Source organism: Macrotis lagotis, chromosome 8 (assembly GCF_037893015.1).
Source record: "Macrotis lagotis isolate mMagLag1 chromosome 8, bilby.v1.9.chrom.fasta, whole genome shotgun sequence".
In the NCBI taxonomy this organism is placed as follows: domain Eukaryota; kingdom Metazoa; phylum Chordata; class Mammalia; order Peramelemorphia; family Peramelidae; genus Macrotis; species Macrotis lagotis.
In genome coordinates, this window is record NC_133665.1 from 10,920,540 (window position 1) to 10,947,675 (window position 27,136).

Consider the following 27,136-nt stretch of genomic DNA (forward strand, 5'->3'; position numbering starts at 1 on the left):
CAGTATCATCTTTCCATGCAGGAATATATGCAGTCATCATCATTAAATCCCTCATAATTTACCCTTCTCATCCACTGTCTATGCTTCACCTGTGTCCTATACTTGAAAATCAAACTTTCCGTTCAGCTCTGGTTGTTTTAACAGGTTGTTTCATTGAAAGTCCATCTTTTCCCCCAAAAGAGGATGTTCAGTTTTTCTGGGTAGTTGATTCTTGTTTGCATTCTAAGTTCTCTTGCCTTCTGGAATATCATATTCCAAGCCTTATGAACCTTTAATGTAATTGCTGCTAAGTCCTGTGTGATCCTGATAGCAGCTCCACAATATTTGAATTGTATCCTTCTGGCTGCTTGTAATATTTTTTCTTTGACTTGAGAGTTCTGGAACATGGCTATAATATTCATTGGGTTTTTTTTTTTGGATCTCTTTCTGGGGGAGATTGGTGGATTCTCTCAATTTCTATTTTACCCTCTGCTTCTATGATATCAGGACAATTTTCCTAAAAGAATTCTTTAAAAATGACGTCAAGACTCTTTTCCTGATCATGACTTTCAGGTATCCCAATAATTTTTAAGTTATCTTTTCTGAATCTGTTTTCCAGATCAGTTTTTTTAATGAGATAGTTCACATTTTTTTCTAATTTTTGATTCTTTTGGTGTTGATCTATTGTGTCTTGATTTCTCACAAAGTCATCAACATCCTTTAGCTCCATTCTATATCTGAAAGATTTGTTTTCCTCAGAGAGCTTTGTTATCTCCTTTTCCATTTGGCCAATTCTGCTTTTTAAAGCATTCTTCTCAATCGCTTTTTGAACTGTTTTATCCATTTGACCTAAGCTGTTTTTTTTAACATGTTATTTTCTTCAGCATTTTTTTTGGATCTCCTTGACTAAGTTTCTGACTTTGTTTTCATGCATCTCTGTCATTTCTTTTCCCAATTTTTTCTGTTTCCCTTACTTGATTTTCAAAATCTCTTTTGAACTCTATCATAGCCTGAGTCCAACTTCTATATTTCTTGGAGTCTTTAGATGCAGAAGCTTGGACTTCCTCATCTTTGGATTGAGTATTTTGATCCTCCATGGGATCATAGACAAAGTAATTGTCTGTTTCCTTTTTTTTCCTGTTTACTCATTTCCCCAGTCTCTTCCTGGTTTTGGGATGCTTCCTGAGCTTTTGAATTTTAGTGGGACATCCCTACAACATGTGTGAGGTTCTTATTGCTCTCCTGGTCTGTGAATGACCATAAACACACCCCTCTGACATAGGGCTGAGGGGCGGGGCATCCCTGTTCTATGGGGGAACCTAGACTGCGATCAGGATCTGAATGTGGTCAGAGCCCCAGAATCCTGTTTCAGGGACAAAGGAGAGATCTCAGAAGTCTCCCTCCACTCACTTACCTTTGGTTGGCTGAGCACTCAGGGCATATTTGCTTGGAGGCTCTTGCTGGAAGCTGTAGCCAGCTTCTGTTTCCTACATCTGGGCTGCAGCACCCATGGTGAGGGCCTGGGTTTTGCGTTCATTTTGGCAGAGGTCTCCCTGCTGTTCTTCCAAGTTGTGCTTGGTGCTCCCTGGGGTGCAGGTAAGGAAACTACTTATGCTACTGGGAGCCATGGTTCCCCGATGCCTTAGGGCTATTCCCGGTAGGCTGAAGTTCCTTTGCTCTGGAGGGGCCACTCCTCTAACTCCGTGGAACAGAGACTTTTTTACTATTTTCCAGGTTACCTTGGGCTCTAGAATTGCCTCACTGGATCTTTCTGTGGGTTCTATCTCTTGATAATTTATTTAGAGTCATAATTTTAAGATTTTTGAAATATTTTGGAGAGAGTACCTAAGAGAGACTCTTTTCCTGCTGCCATCTTGTCCCCAGCCCCCAGTTCAATACTTTAAAAATTATCTCTCCTGGATTTGTTTTCCAGGTCAGTTGTTTTTCCAATGAGATATTTCACATTTTATTCTAATTTTTCATTATTTTGGTTGTGCTTTATTGTTTCTTGATTTCTCACAAAATTATCAGCTTCCCTTTGCTTTAATCAATATTTTAAGGAATTGTTTTCTTCAGTGAGCTTTTGTAACTCCTTTTCCATTTGACTAACTCTACTTTTTAAGGCATTCTTATCCTTATCAACTTTTTATTCATTATTTAAATTTTTTTTTTTTAGTTTTTGCAAGGCAATGGGGTTGCCCATGGTCACACAGTTAGGTAATTATTAAGTGTCAGTGTCAAGTCACATTTGAACTCAGGTCCTCTTGATTCCAGGGCTGGTGCTCTATTCTTTGCTCCACCTAGCTGCTGCATCCTTACCAACTTTTTGAACTTTTTTTTTTCTGTTTGGCCCAAACTCATTTTTAAGATGTTATTTTCTTCAGTGTTTTTGTATATCTTCACCAAGTTGCTGACACAGTTTTCCTGCATCACTCTCATTTCTCTTCCCAATTTTTCCTCTACTTCCTTTACTTGATTTTCAAAATCTTTTTTGAGTTCTATGACATAAGATCAATTCATCTTTTTCTTGTAAAAATTATCAACTTTGACAATATCTGAGCAGATATATCTGGACAGTTATTTCTTTTTGATTTCTTTTATTACAATATTTGAGCTTATTTTTAAAATCATTTTTGGAGAGTACAGTGATTCTCAAATAAGCTCTCCTTGAGTTGTTTTCCAAATCATTTGTTATACATCAGATATTTCATATTTTATTCTATTTTTCAATCTTTTAAATTTTTCCTAAATTTCCTACACAAATGTGATGGAGCAAATGGTTTCTTTCAGGGGTATTCTCCTTTCCAGGGTATCTTTTTGTTGAGCTTTTGTTTTTTTTTTTTCTGTTCTGTTATTCATTATCCTCTCCTTATTCTTTTTTATCATAGTTATTATTTATTTTTTTAAGCCTCTTGCTTTACTTCTTTTAGGTATTCATATAATCCTTGAGAAAAAAACATTTTTTTTTCCTAATTTTTTTCAGAGACTTCTCTCCCTATTTTGGAAATCTATAGATTTGTAACAATTTATTATAGTGGTTCATATTTTCAATGTCCTCAGTTTTTAATTTTTGTTTCTGCATTGGGACTTTGTGTTGCTCTTTCCGATGAACTTTTGGGTGGGGGGTTTAGGTCTTGCTTTGTATTGCCTTGGGCTCACCTGGGTTCATTTACTAATTTCTATCTTCTGGTTCTTTGAGGTTTTTCCTATATCTTTGAGTTTCTGAGGTATTAGATATTCTGGGACTTTTTAATATCTTAGAACAGAGCTCTGGGATATGGGATATCCAACTTTGAATCTTTCTGACTACCCTGAGATTATATGATCTAGCTGGAAGGAAACCTTTGATTCTGTTGTTTCTGGTTACAAAGTATTGTATTTTTAAGTCTTTGGGCCATTTCTGGTGGGAGGTTGAAGACTTGGTTGCCTGTACTGGCTCCAGTCCTTCTAGTAGTCCTCTTTTCCTATTACCTAGAGCCTTTTGATTGACTTTCTGCATAATTCTGAGGTGGTAGAGGTCTCTTCAGATACTTTTCCATTGGATTTTTGGATTATCATTTAGCCTAATATGAAATTCAGGTTTTTGCTAGAGAAGGTATGTGGGAGTTATGGAGCATGTCATTGTTTGGGCAGCCATCTTGTCTAGAAGTCTAGTATCTCTCTTACCATATCATCATCCTATCCATGTTCCTCTGTAAGGAGAAGATATTCATCATTGCTGGAGTCAAGAAACTCATTTTTCTAGAGAACCTTACTTCTTTCCTATATCTGTTTAGTCATTGATACTTATTGTATTACCTTAGAGTTGAGCTTATGTTCCCCCAGAAATGATAAAACACTCAGGTTTCACTTCCCAGGACCAGCATACAACTGCCAGTTCTAGTAAAAGGCAGAATCTGAATTTGTTTTTCTTTTTTTTTTTAATATTTATTTGTTTTCCAATTATGTACAATAGTAGTTTCTACCTATAATTTTTTGTAAGATTTTGAATTTTACACTTTCCTCCCCCCTTCCCCCCACAGAAGGCAATCTGATAATCTTTACATTGTTTCCATCCTATGCATTGATCAAAATTGAATGTGTTGAGAGAAAAAACATATCATTGAGGAAAAAATAAAATATTGGAGTTAGCAAAATTATGTAGTATATAAGACAACTTTTTTTTTTTAAATTCAAGGTAATAGTCTTTGGTCTTTGTTTAAACTCCACAGGTTTTCTCTGAATACAGATGGTATTCTCTGTCACAATTACCCTAAAATTGTCCCAGATTATTGCACTGGGAATGAGTAAGTCCATTAAGGTTGATCAACACCCCCATGTTGTTGCTATTATGTATAATGGTCTTCTGGTTCTGCTCATCTTGCTCAACAACAATTCATGCAAGTCTTTCCAGGCTTCTCTGAAATCCCATACCTTCTGGCTTCTAAAAGAACAATAGTGTTCCATTACATACATATACCACAATTTGTTCAGCCATTCCCTAATTGATGGATATCCCCTTGATTTCCAGTTCTTTACCACCACTAACAGAGAATATTTTTTGTACAAGTGATATTTTTACCCTTTTCATGATCTCTTCAGGGTATAGACCCAGTAGTGGTATTGTTGGATCAAAGGATGTGCACATTTTTATTGCCCTTTGGGTGTATGAATTTGCTTTTCTTCCCTGTATTCAGTTCCTTGTTGTTCTTACTTAGTAGAATGGTACAATAGAAATAGCATTGTCTCTGAAGTCAGAAGATGGGGGTTCACTCACACCTCTGATATTTGTTTTCTCTATAACTTTGGGCAAGTCATTTGCCCTCCCCTGCACTGATTTTCTTCATATGTATAATGAGGTTGTTGGACTGAATGACCCCTGATCACCTATTTCTTTTTTTAATGGTATTTTTTTCCAATCATGTCAGGACAATTTTAAGCATTCATTTTTACAAGATTTTGATTTCCAAATTTTTTTTCCTTTCTCCCTTCCCTAAATGGTAGGCAATTTGATGTAGGGTATGCAAGGGTTACCTCTATTTCTAAAACTAGAATCCCATGATTGATTCCATTTAGTCCAGGAATATGGAATTTTTTAGGAATTATTTCCTAAGTAGGAGACTAAGTTCAGGAATACATCTGGTTAACCATGGGGCCCTCTCTTACTCTGTCATTACAATTCTATTTCTTCTAGCTTGTATTTCTTTAGTTTTCAAGGTAATCAATGAATTCCTCATTAATTTACTGTTGGCTACACTGGCACCTCTGAGACCATATCTGGAATACCAAATTCTCTGATGCATATTATTCCATGGTGGTCAAAGTCATGTGATTGTGTGGATTTTTATCCAAGGAGCCAGTCTGTATATATCTGATTTCTTGCTTTCTATTCTTAGCTCTAGTTCTCACTGACTATTTCCATCTCTCTAGCTCTCTCTTTTTCTAAAGGTCAGGACTAAGGGTATAGCTCAAGTATGAAATTCATCAGTAATGTGGTATTAATAGGGCATGAAATTAATTATCAAGGTGGTATTATTAATTCCCAGTATTCATACCTTGTCAAGGAGCTTTCAAAGACAGAACAAAGGCCTCATTCATGCATGTTACTGAGGAGTTAACTTTGATGAGGGAATCTCACACTGACTGGGTTTAGGTCATGTAAGATATGTTAAATTCTAGGTCTAACCTTTATACCAGGTATTCTTAATTTTTCTGAGTCGCTGATGCTTTTTGAAGTTTGATGAAATTCATGGAATCACTTTCATAACAATATTTTCAAATAATTGAAGGAAATGCTAAATTTCATTTAGAGAATGGTAAAAATAAAGCTGCAATATTTTTTCTCATTCAAGTTTATGGACTTTCTGAAATTCCTTTAGAGATCATAGCTTAGGAATAGCAGCTTTATATGCTGAATACAATTTCAGGTACCATGGGAGGGGTTAGATATTTTGGGACAAGTTGCCTTTATAACTGTCCTCAAATAATATCACAGAAATAATTGCTTAACTTAATCTACATCATGAAAGCCCATTATTAATTCTTTTATCAGGCATTATAGCCATTTCTTGGCTTCCATTAAGCCGAGGACTTTACTTGGTGATATTAGCTGTGATTATAGATGATGGATAGGGTCCTCATTATTCATTCTCTAATTCATACCTACTTGTGATATATAATAAGTAGTCTTATTAAAAATACTAATTATTTTGATATACTTAGGAGACCACAAATTCAAACAAGTATGATTACAGGTAAGAGTAGAAGAGCAAATAAAATTTCATTCATACCTTCCTTCCTGGAACCAACAAATTTTTATGATCTTAACTATTTTCTGTCATAGTCAGTGGTCTCAGTTTATTTTCATTTATTCATTCACTCACTCACTCATTCATTTATTCATTCATATATTCAGTATTTTCTTTTTAAATTTTATTTTTACTTCCAAATTCCTCCTTTCTCCCACTCCCTTTTCTACTGATTGGAAAGGCAAGAAATATAGTAGCTATAATAAATATGAAGTCATGCAAAATATAGTTCTGCATTAGCCTTGTTGTGAAAGGATAAAAAAGCAAGAAAAATAAAAAGAAAAAATTCTGTTTCAATCTCCTTCAGACTACATCAGTTCTGTCCCTTTAGGTAGATGGCAGTTGTTTAGTTTTTGTTTTTGTTCTTGCATTTGTTTTTAATCCTCAATCATTTGGGATCATATTGGCAGACTTGCTAAATCCTTTACAATTAATTATCATTACAATGCTGCTGTTACTGAGTACACTGTTCTACTGGTTCTGCGTACATATATTGTATTAGTTCCTATATATATCTTCCTAGATTTTTCCAAAACCATCCTCTTCCTCATTTTTTTTAGGGTTTTCTTTGCAAGGCAAATGGGGGTTAAGTGGCTTGCCCAAGGCCACACAGCTAGGTAATTATTAAGTGTCTGAGGCCGCATTTGAACTCAGGTACTCCTGACTCCAGGGCTGGTGCTCTATCCACTGCACCACCTAGCTGCCCCCCTCTTAATCATTTCTTACAGAGCAAAAGTATTATATCCAAATCATATAGCATAACTTATTCAGCAATTCTTCAATTGATAAGAATCTTCTCAGTTTCTAATTATTTGTCAACTGGTTCTGATTTAGAAAGCATTAAATGTATAACCATGTATAATTTGTGCTTAGGTTATTATCATTTCTTCTTTTGTAGAAAAATTGCATAAATGGATAATGTTACTCTCCTTTTCTCTTCTCTCCCTCCCTTTCTCCACCCTCCTTGATTCAATTGGAATGTTTCTTTGCTCTGAAATCTGCTATCATTGGGAATAAAATCTCATAATCTGTCATTGATCAGATATAATACAAAGTAAAAATATAGTGGCAACTTATCTGGCAACTTTTTCATGGAAAAATATTCTAGCTAATGCTTCATTTTCTATACCCTCAAACTCATAGTCTTCTTGAATGGGAGGTGATGTTGTATAAATCAGCAATATGGTACTGATTTATATTACTTCAGAGCAGATCATGTCCTTTGGAGCAAGAAAAGACTGTTTTTAATTCATTCTGATTTCTGCTTCCATTTTGTGAGAGAGAGTTCATCCCTTTTACATTTACAGTTAAGATTACTGAATCTTTATTTCCCTCCATGTTATCTTTCTGTTTGTACCTTACTCTTTCCTTTACTCTTATTTCTTCTCACAAATGTTTTGCTCTCTTTCCCCTTTAACTTTTCTATTAAATTTTAACTTTGTTTACATATTATATATATATATATATATTTATGTATATATAAATATATATATCTTCACCTTCCCTTTTATAAGTCCCTTCTTCCCTTTTCTTTCCCTCTTCCCTTCTCCCCCCATTTCCCTGTATAATAGAATAGATTTTTAAACTTAATTGGGAATGTATGTTATTCCCTCTCTGGGCCAAATCTATGGAGTAGGATTTACCGAGTGTTCACATTTCCCCTTCTTTCCTTCTACTATAATAGGCTTTTATGCCTCTTCACCTGGTGTTATTTATCCACTAATTCCTAGTCTTTTCCTAATGTAGTCCTTCTTTTTATATTTTTATTGTTTTAACCCTTTGTCAAAATACATTCCTTTTATCAGTCCTGATAGAAGTAGCATCAAAGTACTAGCAAATCAAAATACAATCAATCAAAGGTTGATTGATTGAATGATAGCTAACCTCAGAGTTGATTGACTGTTAAGCAGCCTTGCTTCATAATCACTAAGTACCCTCCCTTCTTTTGTCTCACTATAAATATACTTCTTAAGACTCATGAATCATATCAAATTATAATCACTTTATGCTTTACCCCCTATTCAAGTACCCCCTAAGTATACCCAATCCTCATGAGCCAAAGCATCATGCAAAGTCAAATCATTTCATGAACCATTTGTACCCTCATCCCCCCCCCAAAGCAAGCATACATCCTCCTTTTGTAGCCAAGGCTTCAAGCAAAGTACGTCTTGTCATGATGCTTTAATATCCAGGCCTTCTAAGAAAACTCTTTCCCTCTGTCTCTATAGTATATCAACCATAGTCCTAGAATGTTTCCCAACCAAAGCATCAGGTATATGTCCACCCATTGTCCCTTTAGCACCCCAACCATGATACTAAAACCCTCATTAACTAAAGTATGATTAAGATAAGATCATTTCCTAATCTTTTTATTTCTAACCCTCTAATTTCAATCCTACCTTTTGTCCCTACTATACTATAAATGTCTAAGTATTTAGTAAAGTCACTTCTGATTTAATTATGTCTAGAACCTCTAAATACACTAAGTACTGGGTCACCCTGAAGGTTTCTCTTAAGAACTTTAACATTTATTGTAAGGCATGGGAGACACCTGCAGAAGATCATCCAGGATAGGCTACCCTCATCAGAGAATATGCTGAGCTTTATGACCAAAGCAGAATTAAAGTAGTTCAACAGAAATATGAGATATATGAGTTTAGAGTAAACACCCCAGGTGTTCACCTGGATTATTTGTGCCTGATTTGTTATAGAGCATTCTAAACTCATATTGGTCTGATTAGTCACAGTCAGATGCATTGTAATTTGTCTCAAACATAGTGATGCCATTTTGGTCTTCTTTAATAGCAAAGGACAACCTTTTCAACAATTTTCAACCCTTTGACTTTCCTAAGAGAAATACCATTCTCAAGAGTTACAAGTGTTATCTTCTCTTGTAGGGTTATATGTAATTTAATTTCTTAACTAATATTTTTCCCTTTCTTTTTACCTTTTTTATGCATCTCTTGAGTCTTGTATTCAGATTGAGTTCTATGCTCAGTTCTGGTTTTTTAATGAGGAAAGTTTGGAACTCTTCTATTTCATTGAACATCCATCTTTTTCCTGACAGAATATGTTGAATTTTGCAGGGCAGTAAATTATTGATTGTAATTCAAGGCCCTTTGCCCTCCAAAATATTATATTCCAGCTCCTTCAATTCTTTAATCATGAAGCTGATAAGTCCTTTGTAATTCTCATTGTGTTTCCTTTGCATATAAATTGCTTCTTTTTGGCTGCTTGCAGTATTTTCTCCTTTATTTGAGAATTTTGGAATTTGACATTTTTATCCTGGGCTCTCTCTCTTTCTGGATGTATTATGTGTATTCCTTAAAGGCTATTTTCTTTTCTTGATCTAGGATATTTGGACAATTTTCCCTGATAATTTCCTGAAAGATATTTTTCAGGCTCTTTTTTTTGTTTTAGGGTTCCTGGTTGACAAATAATTCATAAATTAGCTCTTTTGGATCTATTTTCCAGCTTGTTATTTTTCCTAAAAGATACTTCATGTTTTCTTCAGCTTTTTTAGTCTTTTGACTTTGTTTGCTGGAACCTTGATGTCTTATAGATTCATTAGTTTCCATTTATCCAGTTCTAATTTTTAGGGTTTTATTTTCTTCAGTTAGCTTTTGTGTTTCCTTTTCCACTTGGTTAATCTTACTTTGTATTACCTTTCCAGTTGGTCTATTTGAGTTTTAGATGAGCTGTATTCCTCTTCCAGTTGGTTGATTTTTTTTTTTGTAGAGTTATATTCTTTTTCTAGTTGGTTATTTTTCTTTGGTCAATTTTTCCATAGTTTTCCTCCATGGCTCTCATATCTTTTTTTTTCCATTTTTCTTCTTCCTCTCTTCTTTGGTTTTTAAATTCTTTTTAAGCTCTTCTATGAGGTTTTGAATTTGAGTCCAATTCATAGACTCATTTGAGAGTTCCCATGTAGGTAATCTGTCTTTGCTTTCTTCTTCTGAGTTGGCATTTTTAACATCTCTATCTGTATAGTAACTTTCAATAGTTAGTGTTCTTTTAGTTTTTTGTCCATTTTGATTGCTTGAGTTCTCCTCCTGGGATACAGAGGGTATAGATCCAAGCTTTTTGTGCTAGTGCTGAGGTCTGATCCCTGGATGGTTGCTGGTCCAGATGTTGTCCAAACAGCCCAAGTGTTGCCTTTGCTGAGGTTTATTTCTGCCATTATGTCCAGGCTTTGTCTATTGCAGTCATTTGTACCCAACCCAGTCCTGTCTTTTGTCCCAATGTTCCCGGGGTTCAGACTTTACCTGGGGTTGAAACCTTTCCTGGCTTTCTATCTAGCCACCAGGACCTGGGCTGCATTGTGGCTAAAAGCCTCCAGTTGGCTTTCTTGCTTTCCTGCCTAGCTGGGCTTTACTTCTTCTCCCCCTCCCCAACCCCCACAGGCTTTCACTGATGACCCTCCACAATGTCTACTGTTGAAAACTTGTTTTGATTTTTTTTCTAGTGGAATCTGTAGCTTTAATATATGTGCTCCTTTTTCCTCTTAAGCACTTTAGTCTTTTTAACCTAAATTTCTACTAATCAACCTGTCCAATAAGTAGCTTACTATCTTGCTGCTTTTCCAGAGAGTTTAACCTGTAAACTATTTGCGGTCATCTGTAAATTTTTTTGTAGTAGATTGTGAACTTTGCAGTGATGAATGCAATTAAACTTTAAGTCTTTCGTAACCTCCTGAGTTAGAGAGTTGTTGAATTTTTCCATTCCCAAATGAACTCCCATAGATCTACCATTAAGCCCTCTTTCCCTAAGGACATTTCCCCATCATCACTGCGTTTCATTCTTGTTTCCCTATCAGTGTTCTCCCTATAAATGATCAGTCTGGAAACTCAGTTAATTCTTAGCAGAGGCACTTACTCAAATAAGAATAATCAGTACAAAACATTTATTCCCAAAACCTGGAACAACTTCTACAGTTTTTCTGCAGTCATCCTGACTTTTGTCTTGCCATTGTACTTGCATGACTCTGGAAGAGAGTTTGAAACTGATAACTTTGCCCAGTACTGCCTCACTTAAATTTAATTCATAGGCAAGTCAAGACATCACTCCTTGTTGTCATTCTCACTTACCAGAATCATAAAGTATCTTAAAAAACTTTCATCTCTGCAAGCTAGGTCATAACTTGGCAATGACTGTCTGCCCAGGTGTGGTTAAACATTTCTAGAATTCAGTGTCCCTTCATTTTTTAGGTTTTTTCTTTTGCAAGGAAAATGGGGTTAAGTGGCTTGCTCAAGGCCACACAGCTAGGTAATTATTAAGTGTCTGAGACTGGATTTGAACCCAGGTACTCCTGACTCCAAGGCTGGTGCTTAATCCACTATGCCACCTAGCCACCCCTCTTTTGTTTTTAGCTTTTTTTTGTCCCTTCATTTTTTAAAACTCTAATTTTGTTGTTGGTTAATGGAAATGAGTGACTGGGAAAATAATATGGAGGTATTCTCTTTACTGACTTTTTTCATATGGAAATTCACTACCAGATTCTTCACATTTCCTACTGGTTATAGAACGATCCAATTATTTTCAAAACATCTTATCCTTACATTTCTTTACCTCACCCCTTGGCTCTTACAGTATACAAACTATTAAAACCTAAATGAGGCACATCCTTACATAAAAGTATATACAAATCAATATATTTATTTTGGGAGGAAGACATTACTTACTAGAAAGAGGAGGAAAAAATAACATTTAAATGAAAGCATTTAAACTGAGACTTGAAGGAATTTCGGTATTCCAAGAAGCAGAGATGAAGAAGATCATACCAGGCTTCTGGGACAGCCAACACAAAGGAACAGAGAAAAGAAAGATACATAACCACAAATAGGACAGTGTTTAAAAAACACTGAGAATTGAGCAGATGAATATAAGCCAAAATGAAAATGTTGAAATGTTTATTGGACTACTTGGTCAAAGGGGTCTGACTTTCCATAAAACTTGTCTATAAATTATTGATCAGTTCGCATTTCATAAATTCTAGAAAACTAACTTATAGAAAACCAAACAATAGAACTGTCTTCTATAGAATGTAGAATGTCCTTTTCATAGAAGATTTTCTGATTTTAAACCCTCAGAGAGAGAAAAGCTTGATAAAACTATTATTTTTCTTCTATAAGTTATTAGACTGAATTCACTTGAATGACTATAGATGTCATTAAGGAGGCTCTGTAGTATTCTTAAGCTTGAAGCAATTGTATGATGTCATCTACAACAGCATCACACCTTTAATAAGGAATCCCTATTTCATTTAGAATTTGTATTCATGACCATAGAAAACATGTAGGATCCATTACCATCTCTTTGTCATATGTTTTGTTTAAAACTCGCTATTAAAAGATAGTAAATCATGTTATCTTTGTTATATCAAATAAGATTATAGGTATAAAATGTTATATAATTACTATACATTACAATTCTGATAAATTACTACTACTACTACTACTACTACTACTACTACTACTACTACTACTACTACTATTATACTGAAAGGCAGCATGGGATAATAAGTAAAAAACTGCATTCTAGGACAGGAAGAAATGGGATCAAGTTCTTTCTGGTTCAAATTCACACACTGAGCAGTATTCCATGCAGTTCTCAGAGACTAATTTCTAGAGAAGGTGTAGGCTTCCACTAGTAAAGGGTATCCTCAACTAGTAATTCCTTGCACCAATGAAATCTAGTTCTATTCTCAAACCTTATCTCTTATTCTGTTGTATTTCCTATGAAATCTAATATAATCTTAACAAAGATAACAAGGCATCATGGGGGCTGCCTTCAGTATTAATTGCTTTATTAAAAGCAACAATTAACAAACTGGAACCTTGAATTTTTAGTACCTTTTAGTCAACTGTGTAACTATAAAGATATGTTCAGCTTCAGAAAACCATTAAAAAAAGCAACTGCCTGTTTCATGATCCTCTTTTTTTTAAATCAAGGATACGCTTGAGATACACACAGATGTTTATGTATAGATATATACAACACACATACACACACATATATAATTCTCATAAAGATTTTATTGATATTAGAAATCAAGCACATAAGTTGGCAGTTATTTGAGGTATTTTCACTTGCATTTTTTTTTCAAGCTGTTGTAATACCTGGAATGCCCCCCCCCCCCCCCGCATCATCTGCTCTCTTCTGTTCTTTAAGATGTCTAAGGACTCAGTCCCTCAAAATCTCTATAAATCATGTGCCCACCAGTATGGATTAAATGCTCTTTTTGTAGTTCTATTCTGATTCAGTTTTTCTCATCCTTTAATGTCATTTCATCTTCCTCATTTAGGACGTTGGTGACTTAGGTAGTAGTTCAGATAATGTGGTCCCAAGGTCATCTATGATTCTATTTTCATAGATGGAAGGGACGTTGGAAGGGACCTTGCAAGTCATCTAGTCTGACAATCTCATATTACAGAGGAGGAAACTGAGAACCAGAGAAGAAAACTGATTTTTCTTAAGGTATTATTTTGTTATTGGAATAATGACAAATCTCTTCCATTTCCCCCTTTCTTTCTGTTTTCATTTTCAAATGATCTTGGGATGATCTGATCAATTGTGTTTCATGTTAAGCTTTCTGAAAACATGCTTTTTTCCCTTCACCACTTTTATTTAATGAGGTACTAACTGTTGATAATCTTTTGATTCTTTATTATGAACCATATTTTCTGACATTTATAACAGTCCTTTCCTGTACCCATTTTGACATTAAAATCACAGAGTATTAAGGTATATATCAAGTCAGTTTGTAGGGTTTTATAGGATTCTTTGTAAAAATTCTCAACTTTCTCAAACGCTACAATATAATTTTATGCATAGTCTTAAATTATCATTGTGGAGGTTTTTTGTTTATATTTATCATGATTCTGGTTTTTGGGTCCAAGATCAAATTAGCTTTACCAACTTCTTGAAAGAGAAGTGATTTGCTAACCCTTTATTAACTGTAATTTCCTTATGAAAGAATGAATAATGCACTTATTTAAGCTCTTATTTCATGCAAAGTATTGTGAAAGGTAAAAAGTAAGGCAGTTTCTGTTGTCAGGAAGCTTACATTTTAATTGGGGAAATAACACATATGGAAGGTTTCTGCTACAAGTCAGATGGAGAGGCCCCATGATTCTTATCATGAAATAACAATACAAATGTAAAGGCTTCTTATTCAATATCACTTCTACTGATAAAAAATCAAATCCTCTTCTGATTCTGAGGTTGAGCCAGTTGACAATGCCAAAGACTTTGGCAGCAAGAACTTTGTTTTCTGAATCTCCAGTACTTGTGATTATAGCTCCTGTAGGAGTAGTTGCCAGACTGAATCTGAGTTGTTTCTAAGATGAAAACTTTAGGCGTTGAGATAGCATTGCTGTTCTTGAAGTTTAGGGGTACTTGGTCTTGGATTGTCTTTATCAGAATATGAGGGGAGATAGTTAAGGTAGAGGGTGTGCTTTGACTTGGCTAGTACATGCTGCCTCCTATCTCTCTTCCAGAATGCCTTACTACTTCAGTTAGATTGGCTCACCTTTTCTTTTTACAGCATTTGATTGATAGTTGGGGGATGGCTATACCCTTCTCCACAGGAGTTCCTTCCTTGGATGAAGCTGTGAAGCAGAATTGGTGGTCTGGAAGATGCAAACATTTTCAAAGTGCTTATGTCCATTGATGGCAATTAGGGAACAATTGTTGCAGATGATGATGAGGAAGGTGAACTCCGTCTACGCAATGATTTCTTCCCTTATATACCAGTTTTATTTAGAGTGACAATGTTACTATAGATAGAGCTCAGTTCCTTTTATAGTAGTGTGCTGGTTTATCAGTTACTGGACATGGATCTTACATGTAGCATAATAACTGGTAATGTTTATAGATGGTTTTGAAACTTTTTTAGCACCCCTCTTTATTCTGTTTCCTATATCATTACTTTTACAGAACTGATGACCATTTTGTATTTTATTTACACTAGAATCTAGACAAAGAATTTCTTAATGGACATTTGGTCAATTAATGAATAGCTGTTCCTTACAAACCAGACATAGCCTTTTCAGTCTATTAAGACTCCCCAGAATGCATATTATATATCACACCATAAGAATGCCTTTAAGTATTCAGAGTCATCTTCTTATCAAAGTGAGATGGGAGAGGAGAGAGTCAGACAGACTAAAAACAGAAAGCCAGAGAGAGAAATTTTTCTGGGAATGAGTTACAAAGTCTGAGAAAATTGAGTTGGTACACCATAACAGAATTAGAGGAAATGTAAATCTTGTCTTTGTGAAACAAATGCCTTTTATGTCCAACTTATGATTTATTCACCAGTCACATGGGAGATATTGGTAACCAGGGTTGCATAACCATATACTAAGCTCTCCCACCTCCATCCCCAACTCACTGAGGCTGATCCTTTGCTGATCATGAATTAGGAAGCAGGAGATTTTCACCCCTCTTCTGTATGCATCTTTCTGCTATGAATGACCCATTCCTCTTATACTACATCTCATACCCTTCATCCCATCTCCTGTAGGCAATGTATAATGTTTTCTGTGGTTCCCTTCTTCATAGGGCCTCCCTCTTTTTCTTTCCCTTCTCTCTCCCTATCCTGGAGTTGACTAGTGGTATCACATGGTTGTATCCCAACTTTTTTTTTTATGTCAAAGACTGGCCTGCCTGGTTAAACTGCCATGGCCAAAAGGACTTTAAGAACTTCTAACTATCTTTATGTCTTTCTTTATGTTTCAGTAGCTTCTTAATAAATCTTTATTTTCTTTTTATACCTGCACTCCCAGTCAGAATCAAGACTTTATCACTGGAATCACTGAACTCTCCTCCCACAAAGACCCATATGAGAGCAGTTCTATCTACCACTACAGGAAACAATATATTACTTCTATATACTGTGCATGTTGGTGCAACACATCTTTGCTCCTTTGCTAAGGCTCCAGTCGAGGTGCTGGCTAAAGAGCAGACATAGCACCTCTAAGAAGGCTTTGCTTTTTGAGCTGGAGTGTGAAAGGCTACCATTTTAAAGATTTATTTTAAAAAATGCACATTACCAATGAGTTGATTTAACTCCCTTACCTACCCCAATTATTTGTATGTAGAGTAACTGAATACAATGAAAAATGCACATTCAGAGGTTCTTGAAACTCTGCCAAGTAATTTAGCAGTCTTTGAGGGAGTCTATTTACCTATTATTGGTACCACTTCACCAGGCTGTTGCAATTTCATTTTCCATTTTATCAAATATGCTTTGTTTATCTTCCGTGAATCTCTCTTTCAGCAACTCCAGCTTTGCTTATTCCCACATCTTGCTTTGTTTTCAATACTGTTTCCTCCTTTTATGAGGCTTAACATTCCTTTACATTCTTCCAGGCCTGATAATTTCCTGGCAGAGTTTATAGCTTTATTTTCCATAATATTAACTAACTGAGGCTTTGACAAATCCAAGCTTAGTAAGGTAACTGACAGCTGGGTGTCTCACAAGTTCAGTACAGGGCTTCACCATTTAATCAAATTATTTGCAAAAATAAAAAAAAAACACACACTCAGCTGCTCCTGAATTAAAATTGTATGTGGGGCTTCATACCCATAACTATGATTTAACAGGTATGTTAGTCTCCCATCAGTCTTTGGTTTCTTTCTCTTTCTCTCCCCCTCCCCATAAACAATATATATATATATATATACAAATACATATACATAAATATGTATTTAAGTATATGTATGTAGTATTATAATTTGTTACACATACTTTTGTTTTTGTTTTATTTTGTTTTTCTACTAGATCTATTTAATCTGTGTAAGGATGTTCTGTTGAGGCAAGCCTCTGACACCAAATGACTGTGGGACACTGGGCAAGTTACTTAGCCACTCAAGAACATCCCAGGTAACTCTCTAAGACTAAAAAATGCTCCACAAAGAAGATAAGGATCTGTAAGGGTAGAGAGAGAATTCTTCATGAACATAGGTTTTCTTGAGAGAGAGAGTGATAAAGGATCTGGGAGAATAAGGAATTTGTTGAATTTTCTGTGAGATTAGTGAATAGAATTCAACCTGCCTGGAATCTAGGGAGTGCTAGGAGGAGTAGTGTGAGATAATTAGGAAAATGGCAAATTGAGGCAGGTTATGTAGGATTTAGAATACAAACTAAAAGAATTTGAAATTTATTATTTAGGCAATGGGGTCTTATAGGACTAGAGCTATGCGTTTTGAAGATTAATTTGGCAATAGGGTTTGGGCCTGACTGATTAGAGAGGTCCTTTGATGAGAAGACTGGCTGAGATGTTATTATCAAAATATAGGGGCAGAGACAATGAGCTTAAAAGTAGGATTGTTGACAATGGGATTTGAGGTTGACAACTGAAGATAGAAATCTAGGGTTACTGAAAGATGAAGGAATTCATGTGCTCCCTGGGATTTTAAAATGACTCAGGATTTTATTACAAATTATAATGAAATAAACAGGCTAAAACTTTTCCTCCTCCTGGAGAGCCAGCAAGCACTTTAGGTTAGGGTGAATAACAAAAGGCTAGGCGAGGTTGCTTGGGAGACAAAGGTAGAGACAGAGAGAGAGAGAGAGAGGGAGATAAAGAGAGGAATAAAGACAGTCAGGGAGAGTTGACTGGACCAGAAATTGGATCGGCCCTAAACAGAGATCCAACCTAGTTTTGGATCTTGCTCCTTGCCTTGCCCCTTATCTGGACACTGAGGGCAAGAGGAAATTCCTCCCCCCACCCCTTACATTATCAAAACCCAAGTAGAAAGTTGGAAGCAGGGGCTGAGAATGAGGAGACAGGCTACAAAAATTACATATAACAATGAAACAATACAGTTCAATTTGTATCTCAAGAGCAAAGAATCTTCCACCCTTTAACAAGATTTAACAGCATTAAAGATTACAGAACTCGTTTCTTATTATAAATTTTCTCTATTCACAATGTTCTGCATCAGGATGCTTCAGAAGCTGAGAGAAGTAGAGGATAAAAGGAAAATAGATTAGACGTTGGGAATTTGCTAAATACTTCTTTTTTAAAATATCATCTCATTTGATTCTTACAACAACCCACAAGAAAATAGAAAAGAAAATGATAGATTCCTTACTCTTCATTCTTTTAGATAATGTCATTATGTTTTAAGTAGTCCTTTATTAATATATGCATAAATTTAAGAGGAATAAATCACTAAAACATCATGTCATTAATAGATTTTCTTGAATTAATATATTGAACTTGAATTTGAAGTTCAAATCTTAGAAAAATCACAAATCTTTATGAGCCTCAGTTTCCTCATTAATAACACAAGGGGGGTAGAGTAGATGCTATCTTTTGATTTATATTTAATCCTATACTAAATCATACTACAAAAGCCAGAGGCTTTAGAAGAAGACATCTTCTAATGTAAATGTGAGAAAACACTACCGACATTACAGCTTTTGCTGTGCCTGTGATCTTCCATTTTTCTTTTCTTTTTTTTATATCCTTTCTCCAGGTAATTTTGAATTTGCATAATTTATATTTAAGTATTGGGGAGATATTCTTCCTATTTGCTAAGCTAGAAGAGAGGTGTAAGTCAGAGTTTTCTCTGTAATGTCTACTTCTCAAAATTATTTTCTATCGCCTTTCCATACAATAACATTTCCTTTGGGAATTTTCTAAATCTACTCAACTTTTCTCTGTTTCGTACTGCTCATTTTTCTTCCATGTCTGCCTACTTTTGGATAATGTCAATTTCTGATCTTTCCTACATCAAAAACAGTTGAAAGAATTTTAACCTTAGAGGTGTTTACTTGAAGATTTAGATCAGAGCTTCCATGTTCAACAAGTTTTCATTTAAAATGTTACCTTATAAATTTAGAATTTTATATTAAGATTACCAACTAAACTTTATTTACAATAATATACTTTTAGATCATTATTGGCTTAAATGTCATAGCAACCTTTTAGTATTTCTGTTTGACTACTCATTCTCATTCTCTTTATCTTTCATAAGGTCATGATTTGGGTGTACCTATGTCTTATGGTCTTCTTTATAATTTTCTATTACATTATTTGACAAAAGTTTTTTTCAGATTTCTTAATTGCATAATATACTTTAATTTCTTAATTGCATCCTATACTTTGTCTATGCTACTGTTGGACATTAAGATTTGAACTATGAATAAAGTTCTTTTTGATTGTTTGGTCAGTTTTGACACTTAGAAATAAATAGTGCTACTATGATATTTTAAAATATAAATATTCTAATCCTAAAGGCAGAAACATTGGCAGAAGGCAATAATTTTGTCATTGTATCAGTTCTTTTCCTGCCTTTTGAAGCTTATCAAAGCTTCAGAATAAATAAATTGGGGGTGAGAAATATAATAGGAATTGGAAAAACAAATAGAAGGGGAAAAGAGTATGTCCTCTCAGTCTCAAAAAAATGCATTGATCATGTGGGAGTCACACTGTAGAATGCTGTGGGAGAAAAGAAGTAAATGAGATTCATTTGGAAATAAGTCTGGAGATCTGTTGAGAAAGGTAAGCATTGAAGTCTTTCAGCATCCTAAGAAGTTGTTTGTTAGCAATCTATTTGTGAGTCTGGTTAACAGAGGTAAAAGTTTGTTAACTAGGTCTGTAACAGTATGGATAGAACATCATTCCTTTCAAATGTAACTATCATCATGAGTTGAGGGGAAGTGAATATTGATTACATGGTTGGTGAATCCCTTTAGTTTTAAATTGATTATACTAATCTAAGTATTTCTTTTATTCTAAACAAATAATAGCAATTTCCTAAAAAAGCAGAGTTGTTGGACCCTTAAAGATAGCAGCAGTAATTTTACCAGAAACAAATAGTAACAACAGTATTAGAGAGAGTGGCATCAGAGTGGAGGATGTGGTGAGAACAAACAAAAGTTTTTGGGGATAATAGCAATAAGCAATTCAAACTCAGACAGGAGAAGTCTTCTAACAGCAGAGTCTAATGTCTAAACTGTCTTTCACCTTAGAATGTGAGTTTTTCCAGGGATTTTTTTCAGGAAAAAGGCTATTTATCTTTCCTACTCCCACATAAGTCTACACTTAATTGTCTCTGGAAGGGATAGTGCTTTTACTGCTTAATTTCTTTCCTCCTGTCTCCCCATTCCCCCACCCACCCCATTTACTATTCTGTCCAAATGAAACACTTGGTATTTGTTTTATTGCATCTTCCCAACTGACTAGTAGAATAGGGAATAGATGGGGGCTTGAGCCATGTATTACCATCCTCTGAATCCCATAACCTGTGTGAACTATAAAATAGGTAGAATATATTTATTGTTTTTATTCAAAGGATATGCTTATTTTTGTATCTTTTGCTGATTAATTACATATCTCTTTCCCCAAAGATTTTATTAGTTTGTAATTCTAATACAATGAATATCTTTCTCCACAGAATAGCCAAGCACTGTATTTCAATATTTTAAATTGATGAATACAAGGTGGTACTTTAGATTTGTTTTAATTTGTTTGGTTTTGATTATTGTTGAATTTGACTATATTTTTCAAATGATTTTTAGCAATTTGTGTTTCTTTTTTTTTGGAAATTCTCTGTTCAGTGAAGAGTTTGGAAACAAAGGGAGAGAATTTGGAACTCAATTTTAAAAACAAATGTTGAAAATTGCTTTTATATGTAATTGGGAGAAAATAAAGTACCAAATGTTAAAAAAAGAAAACTCTCTCTTCTTATTAGTTAGTATTTCTTGTTATTTGAATCACAATATTAAAAAATGAATGGCAGCAACAAGTTGAATAGCCGAAGGAAAACAGTATATGGACTTAAAGAGCTAAAAGTTTACTATTAAACCAATTTTCCCTATGTCTCCACAGTTTGATATAAATATGCATCTGTGATACATGATGTGAGTCAAATCAATATCCAAGCAAAGAAACAAATGAGGAATAAGCAGTTCTAAGACCAGTCAAGCATGCAAAGCTCTCTAATGAAGTGGGAATGAAAGATTTCCTTAGTCTTCTGTATGTGTCCCCAAAAGTATCTAAATGCTCCCAAAGGTTAACTCTAGAATAAAAACCTATAGTAATTGTAATATTTGGAGATTTTCCATTAGGAAACATTAATAGGGTTTAAAAAATATTTCTTGTTTCCTATTAGATTCATGCTGGGAAAATAATGAAAAATTCTGTAAAAATGCATTTGAAAATTAATGGAAACTAATATTGGAGAGAAGATATTTCCCAGTAAGGAAAGACTCAAATTCCTTCTATTGTAAGTGCCCATTGTGTTTGTCTGATTTCCATAATTTATGTAATTAATGACTGGTGTTTATAGTAAAATAGAGAGTTAATACAATCAGTAGTCTATTCACTTCTATATGAAGGAAATTTAGTCACATGGTTTAGCATGAAGTAAAAAAGTAAAATCGTATGAAAGAAAGGCAGGAAGAAAAGAAACAAATATTTATTAACTTCCTACTATGTTGCAAGCACTGTTCTAAGTGCTTTACACTGTTCTAAGTGCTTCTTTATCTCATTCACTCTTCACAACAACATTGAGAGGTAGTTGTAATTATAATGCACACTTTACAGTTGAGGAAACTGAGACAGACAAAAATTAAGTGACTTGCTAAGAAAGGGTCACACAGCTATTAAATGTCCAAGGTCATGTTCAAATTCAGTTTTTCTTGACTCCAGGTCCATATGAATGTAAACGCTTGCTGTAAGAGGTATAGAACAGAGGTGTTATATAGAAATGGAGTCACTAAACCATTTTTATTCTGGAGAATATATTGATTTAGAAAGCCCCAAATGAACATTATCTTACTTTCTTTGTATTTTATTTATTTTTAAAACATTTCCCAATTATATTTTAATTTGGTTTGGGTTGTACTTATGGATCATATGCCCACCTTTTGACACCTTTGGTATCATTTCCTTTTAGAGATTATTTTAGACTCTCTTCATGAGTTGAAGAGAAGAGAATATTGATTATACTGTTTGGTGATTTGACTAGGTTTTAAAATAATAGAACTAATATAACCAACAATGCTACATAGAGTTATGGGATAATGTGTTTAATCAAAATGGGCCTTTGATGTCATCTGGTTCAACTCTTTCATTTCATAAATGAGTAATAAGGGTTCAAGCCAATTAGAACTTGGGAAGAAATATTCCTCTGGTACTAATATGAGTACTGTGCTCAATGAGAAACCAGAGAAGGACTCATATGAATAAAACTTTGTCTTTTCATGGTGGACTTGGGGAAAATAGAGCCATTTCAGTGAGGCTGAGACTGTTGCCAGAGATTGGTGTTGCCAATTTAAGATTGAGAGACCTTGAAAGGTGAAAGAATTCACATACTGAACTGGGATCTTAAAACCACCCAGGATTTATTATATAAACTGCAAAGAATACAGATTAAAATCTTTTCTCCTTCTGAAAAAATAGTAAGCAATTTGTAAGCTGTTTGAGAACAGGACTGAATTACAAAAGGCTAGCTGGGATTTCAGTGAGTGTGTGTGTGTGTGAGAGAGAGAGCGAGAGAGAGAGAGAGAGAGAGAGAGAGAGATACAGATGATACACATACATACATACATACATACATACATACAGACAGACAGACAGACAGACAGACAGACAGGAGAATTTACTGGGCTGAGAATTGAGCAAGTTTGCATGCCACAAATAAAGTGCAGGCCTGGCATTTATAGTCTTGTCCACTCTTTTGGTACAGAAGGGTCAGAAAACTGTGGGCAAAGGGGAAATTCCTCCTGCTCTACATGATAACAAATGCAACTCATCAACGCAGAATGAAGTACACTTTTTTCTCACTTTATTTATCTTGAGGTTTCTCTGTCTTATGGGGAAGGGGGTTATGCTTACTTTCACAACAAGATTATTGTTGTAATATGCAAATAAATAATCATTAAAAAATCTTTGATTTAAAAGTAGAAAAACTTTTGGAGATAATATCATTCCTAACTTTCTGGATTTTCCCACCTCTATTTCTCAACAGTATTTTCACTCCAAAGATGCCTCTACCCCTATAATCTTTTTCTCCAAATGTTGATTTCCTTTCTAGGGCTACCTTTAAAAAAGAAATGCCTAGGCTATTCATACAAGTACTTCTCTCCTCTGCTTTGCAGTTCTCTTTTATGTGCTCTTTCCTCCTATCCCCAGTCACCATTTGAATGTAAGTTCCTTGAAGGTAAAGGACTACTATTTTTTTAAATCTGTGTTTCTAGTGCTTAATATATAGAAAGCACTTAATAAATTCTAGCAAGTTATAATCATCATCTTCATCATCTTCATCTTATCTCCCTTCCTTTCTTCCTTCCTTCCTTCCTTCGTTCCTTCCTTCCTTCTTTCCTTCCTTCCTTCTTTCCTTCCTTCTCCTCCTCTTCTTTCTTTCTTCCTTCCTTCCTTCCTTCGTTCCTTCTTTCTTTCTTTCTTTCTTTCTTTCTTTCTTTCTTTCTCTCTCTCTCTCTGTCTCTCTCTCTCTCTCTCTCTGTCTCTCTTTCTCTCTTTCTTTCTTTCTTTCTATCCTGTTCTAAAATTGTGATTCTTTCCTTTATAAAAAATGTTTACCTTTGGAGAGTGATTTTCACATTACTTCTCAGATCAATGTCTTCTACTCTCTCTAAAGCAGCCTGTATATCAGTGAGCAGACAATGAATTAAATGAAAATATCTTTTATAATAAATATATTTGAGAACTTATGTTATGCTAAGTCAGGAAGATATGAATGTAAACTCTTTGAGAAGGGTAATTATCATGTTTTATAAAAAATGAAACTTTAGTGTGACTATCACTTGGCCAAATCTTGGTCAGTGCTTACTAAAATGGGACATTTCCAAATTATAAAAACTTTTTAAGGCTGTCTAGGGTTTTCTATATATTGAAGCAATTTAGAATAATTGAGTTTCAACCATTTTAATGACTACCTTGGGAGTGAATCACATGAATTCTTTGTTGGGGAAAGGAAAGTTTCTAGATCCCAGGTTCTTAGCCAAGTTTTGGAGAAGCATTGGTGCAAACTCTGAACCATTTAACAGATATGGAGAGTAGAACCATGGGATATGTGTGTGGTAGGAGATACTGAGCCCTAGCATCCTGGATATAAAAGGAAGTTTCTGGGTAGTGTCATCATAGAATTCAGCCTTCTAGTCAACCAGTCCTCATCTGCTGCTCACTACTATTTATGGCAGGCTACTTCAGGGATGTTGGAAGATGTTAATCTAATTTTATGGCTATTTGAAAGTCACTGTCTAAAAGGAAACACACATGAATTGATCACCTACTATATGACAAGTGTTGTATTAAGCAAGGGGATACAAAGAAAGACAAAAATAATTCATGACCTCAATGAGATAACAGTCTAATTGAAAAGATCTATAAATAACTAGTTACTTACAAGATGTATACAGAGTAGATAGAAGATACTTTGAGAAGGGAAAAACCTAAGCTGGAGGGATCAGAAAAACCTCCAAAGAAGGTGTGATTTGAGTTTTTGTATGATGAAATTCAGAGGAACTATTAAGAAGAGTTAAGATGAGCATTTCAGGCTTGGGGGACAGTCAAGGCGAAGGCATAGAAGGAGGAATTGGAATATCATGCTCAAATGGAGAGTTCAAACCATTAGTAGTTTATTCACTTCTTTATTCAGAGAATTTAGTCATATAGCTTAGCATGAAGTAAAAGTATGGGTAAATACATATGAAAGGAAGGGGAAAGCGCAAGCTCTAGAATGTGTAAAATATGTTTCAGGGATGGTGACTGTTTCAGCCATGTTTAGTTAGATGTTTTATGTAGTAGGCTAGGTTATATGTGTTTGGTAGGATCTCAAATTCTTCTCCCCTCACCCCACACCTCCCCAGATAGATTGGGCCATTTTTTCCTGGAAGGAAGGTATTAAGACATTCTTCAAGACTTGATTGTTTCAAAAGACTAAGGATTCAGACTATTGACCTTATTTTTTCATTCCCCAAGTACAAAGGAGTCTCAAGGAGGGAGAGGGGTTCTCAGGTATTTTGCTGGTGAATCCCTATGGGAACATTGCTTAGTTGAATCAATTTAAGTGATTCTTGCTGCCTTTCCTTATTAAATATCTTTTTCTCATTATGGCTATGTAAATCTCATTTTACTAATGATGAATGGTGTAAGAGTATCTCATTTTTTTTCAATATTGAACCTAAAATACCAGAGGACTAGCCTGAATCAGGTCCAGTTCAGAACGATTGTGTTATAGGTTATAGTCAGGTGAGGCTTTTGAATGTTTGGCTTAGCAATTTGGCCTTGAATGTCTAGGTATTAGTGAGTCTTGGAAAGTTTTTGAGAAGGGTTATAATGTGATAAAAATGGAGTCTTTCTGAAGGATCTCCCTCTCTTAAAAATACTTTATATAATTTTGTAAATTTTGTTTTTTCTTACTTGTCTACATGTTATATTCCACCCTACCACACAATAGAACTTAAAATTTTTTGAGGGCAAGAGTTATCTAATTTTTGCCCATCACAGCACCATGCACAGAGATTTAATTGTGCTGAATTGAACCTCTGGTTCATTTTTCAAGGATTAGATGGAACATCCATCTGAATATATTAATATTTTGAATACTTTTTTTTGTTTTTGCAAGGCAATGGGATTAAGTGACTTGGCCAAGGCCACACAGCTAGGTAATTATTAAGTGTCTAAGGTTGGATTTGAACTCAGGTACTCCTGAATCCAAGGCCAGTGCTCTATCCACTGTGCCACCTAGCTGCCCCCTTGAATACCATTTTAATCTTAGAATCTTAAGACTCTTTTCTTTCTTTGGAGCTCTTCAATCTTGTCTCTTATTCCCTTTTCAATGTCATTCTAGAAATCTAGTAATAATACACATAATTCTAAGAATGTCTCCCTTTTCTCTCATCTCAACCTTCCAGTAAAAGAAATCTTGAAATTAGCAAGTCAAAGCTTGAGCTCTTTAATGAGTCAGTGAGTTACAGGATTGTTAATTCAACACTTCAGAAAATTGCCAAAATTATGGAGGTGGGAGGTGGTGAATAGTCTTTTTTCACTTGAGGATCTCAAAGAACTTTTAAGCTACAAAATTATTAAGTATGAGAAAATCCCAGCAGGGGAGAAATTGAGTGTTAATTAAGTTTTTCATGTTCTTGGCATTTTGCATTGTATTGAGGTCAAGTTCATCTCTTTGTAATCAGCTGATAAAACACATGTGTGTACAACAAAGTGGAAAATCTAGGAATATCATCAAATAACCATGTAGATTGTAATTAAGGTTGAGTGATTAAGTACTAATTAATTAAACTGTCAGATTTTAATCAAGGAATTGATTGTTTTTGTATATAGCCTTGATGGTTTCACATTTCTCTGAAGATTCTGGAACTTCCTTATAATGATGAACAAATTAAAGTGCCAAACAATAAAAAATTAACTAGAATTTCTTATAAACTGAATTTGCTGCAATATTGTTTTATGTCTATCAGAAATCCAAGTAAGCATATTTTAATTAATTTCCTGATTTTTTAAATGGATCAAAATTATTTTTTCTGAGTAAAAATGGTTCAACCTAGGGCAGATCACATCACCTCTTCAGGTATGTTTCCTTATTTTTAAAATTAGGCAAGTGGATAAAATCTCTTAAATCCATATTTTTTTTATCTTTTACTTTCTATAGCTCTTTGGTTCCGCAAATACATACATCTACTAAATAATTTTGGTAGTGATGATCACCATCATAATAACTTCATTGCAGTAGCTTCCCCCTCCCCCTTAACTAACCAGAACTAATTAGAACTCTTAATTAACCTCTTGACTAAAGAATTCGCATTCATCTGAATCAAGATGACACAATGAAGAATGACATGGTTCTGAGCAAGAATGGAGTTGGACCAA

General features: G+C 34.7%; 1 long non-coding RNA gene across 1 annotated transcript in view; it reads left to right on the top strand.

The window, feature by feature from the left end:
- LOC141495245 (uncharacterized) overlaps window positions 1-21,847 on the top strand; it is a 97,285-nt gene extending 75,438 nt beyond the window's left edge. Inside the window, exon 5 of the long non-coding RNA XR_012470708.1 lies at window positions 21,396-21,847. This is a non-coding gene — a long non-coding RNA (uncharacterized LOC141495245). The remainder of the gene's footprint in view (window positions 1-21,395) is intronic.
- The last annotated feature ends 5,289 nt before the right edge of the window (window positions 21,848-27,136 follow it).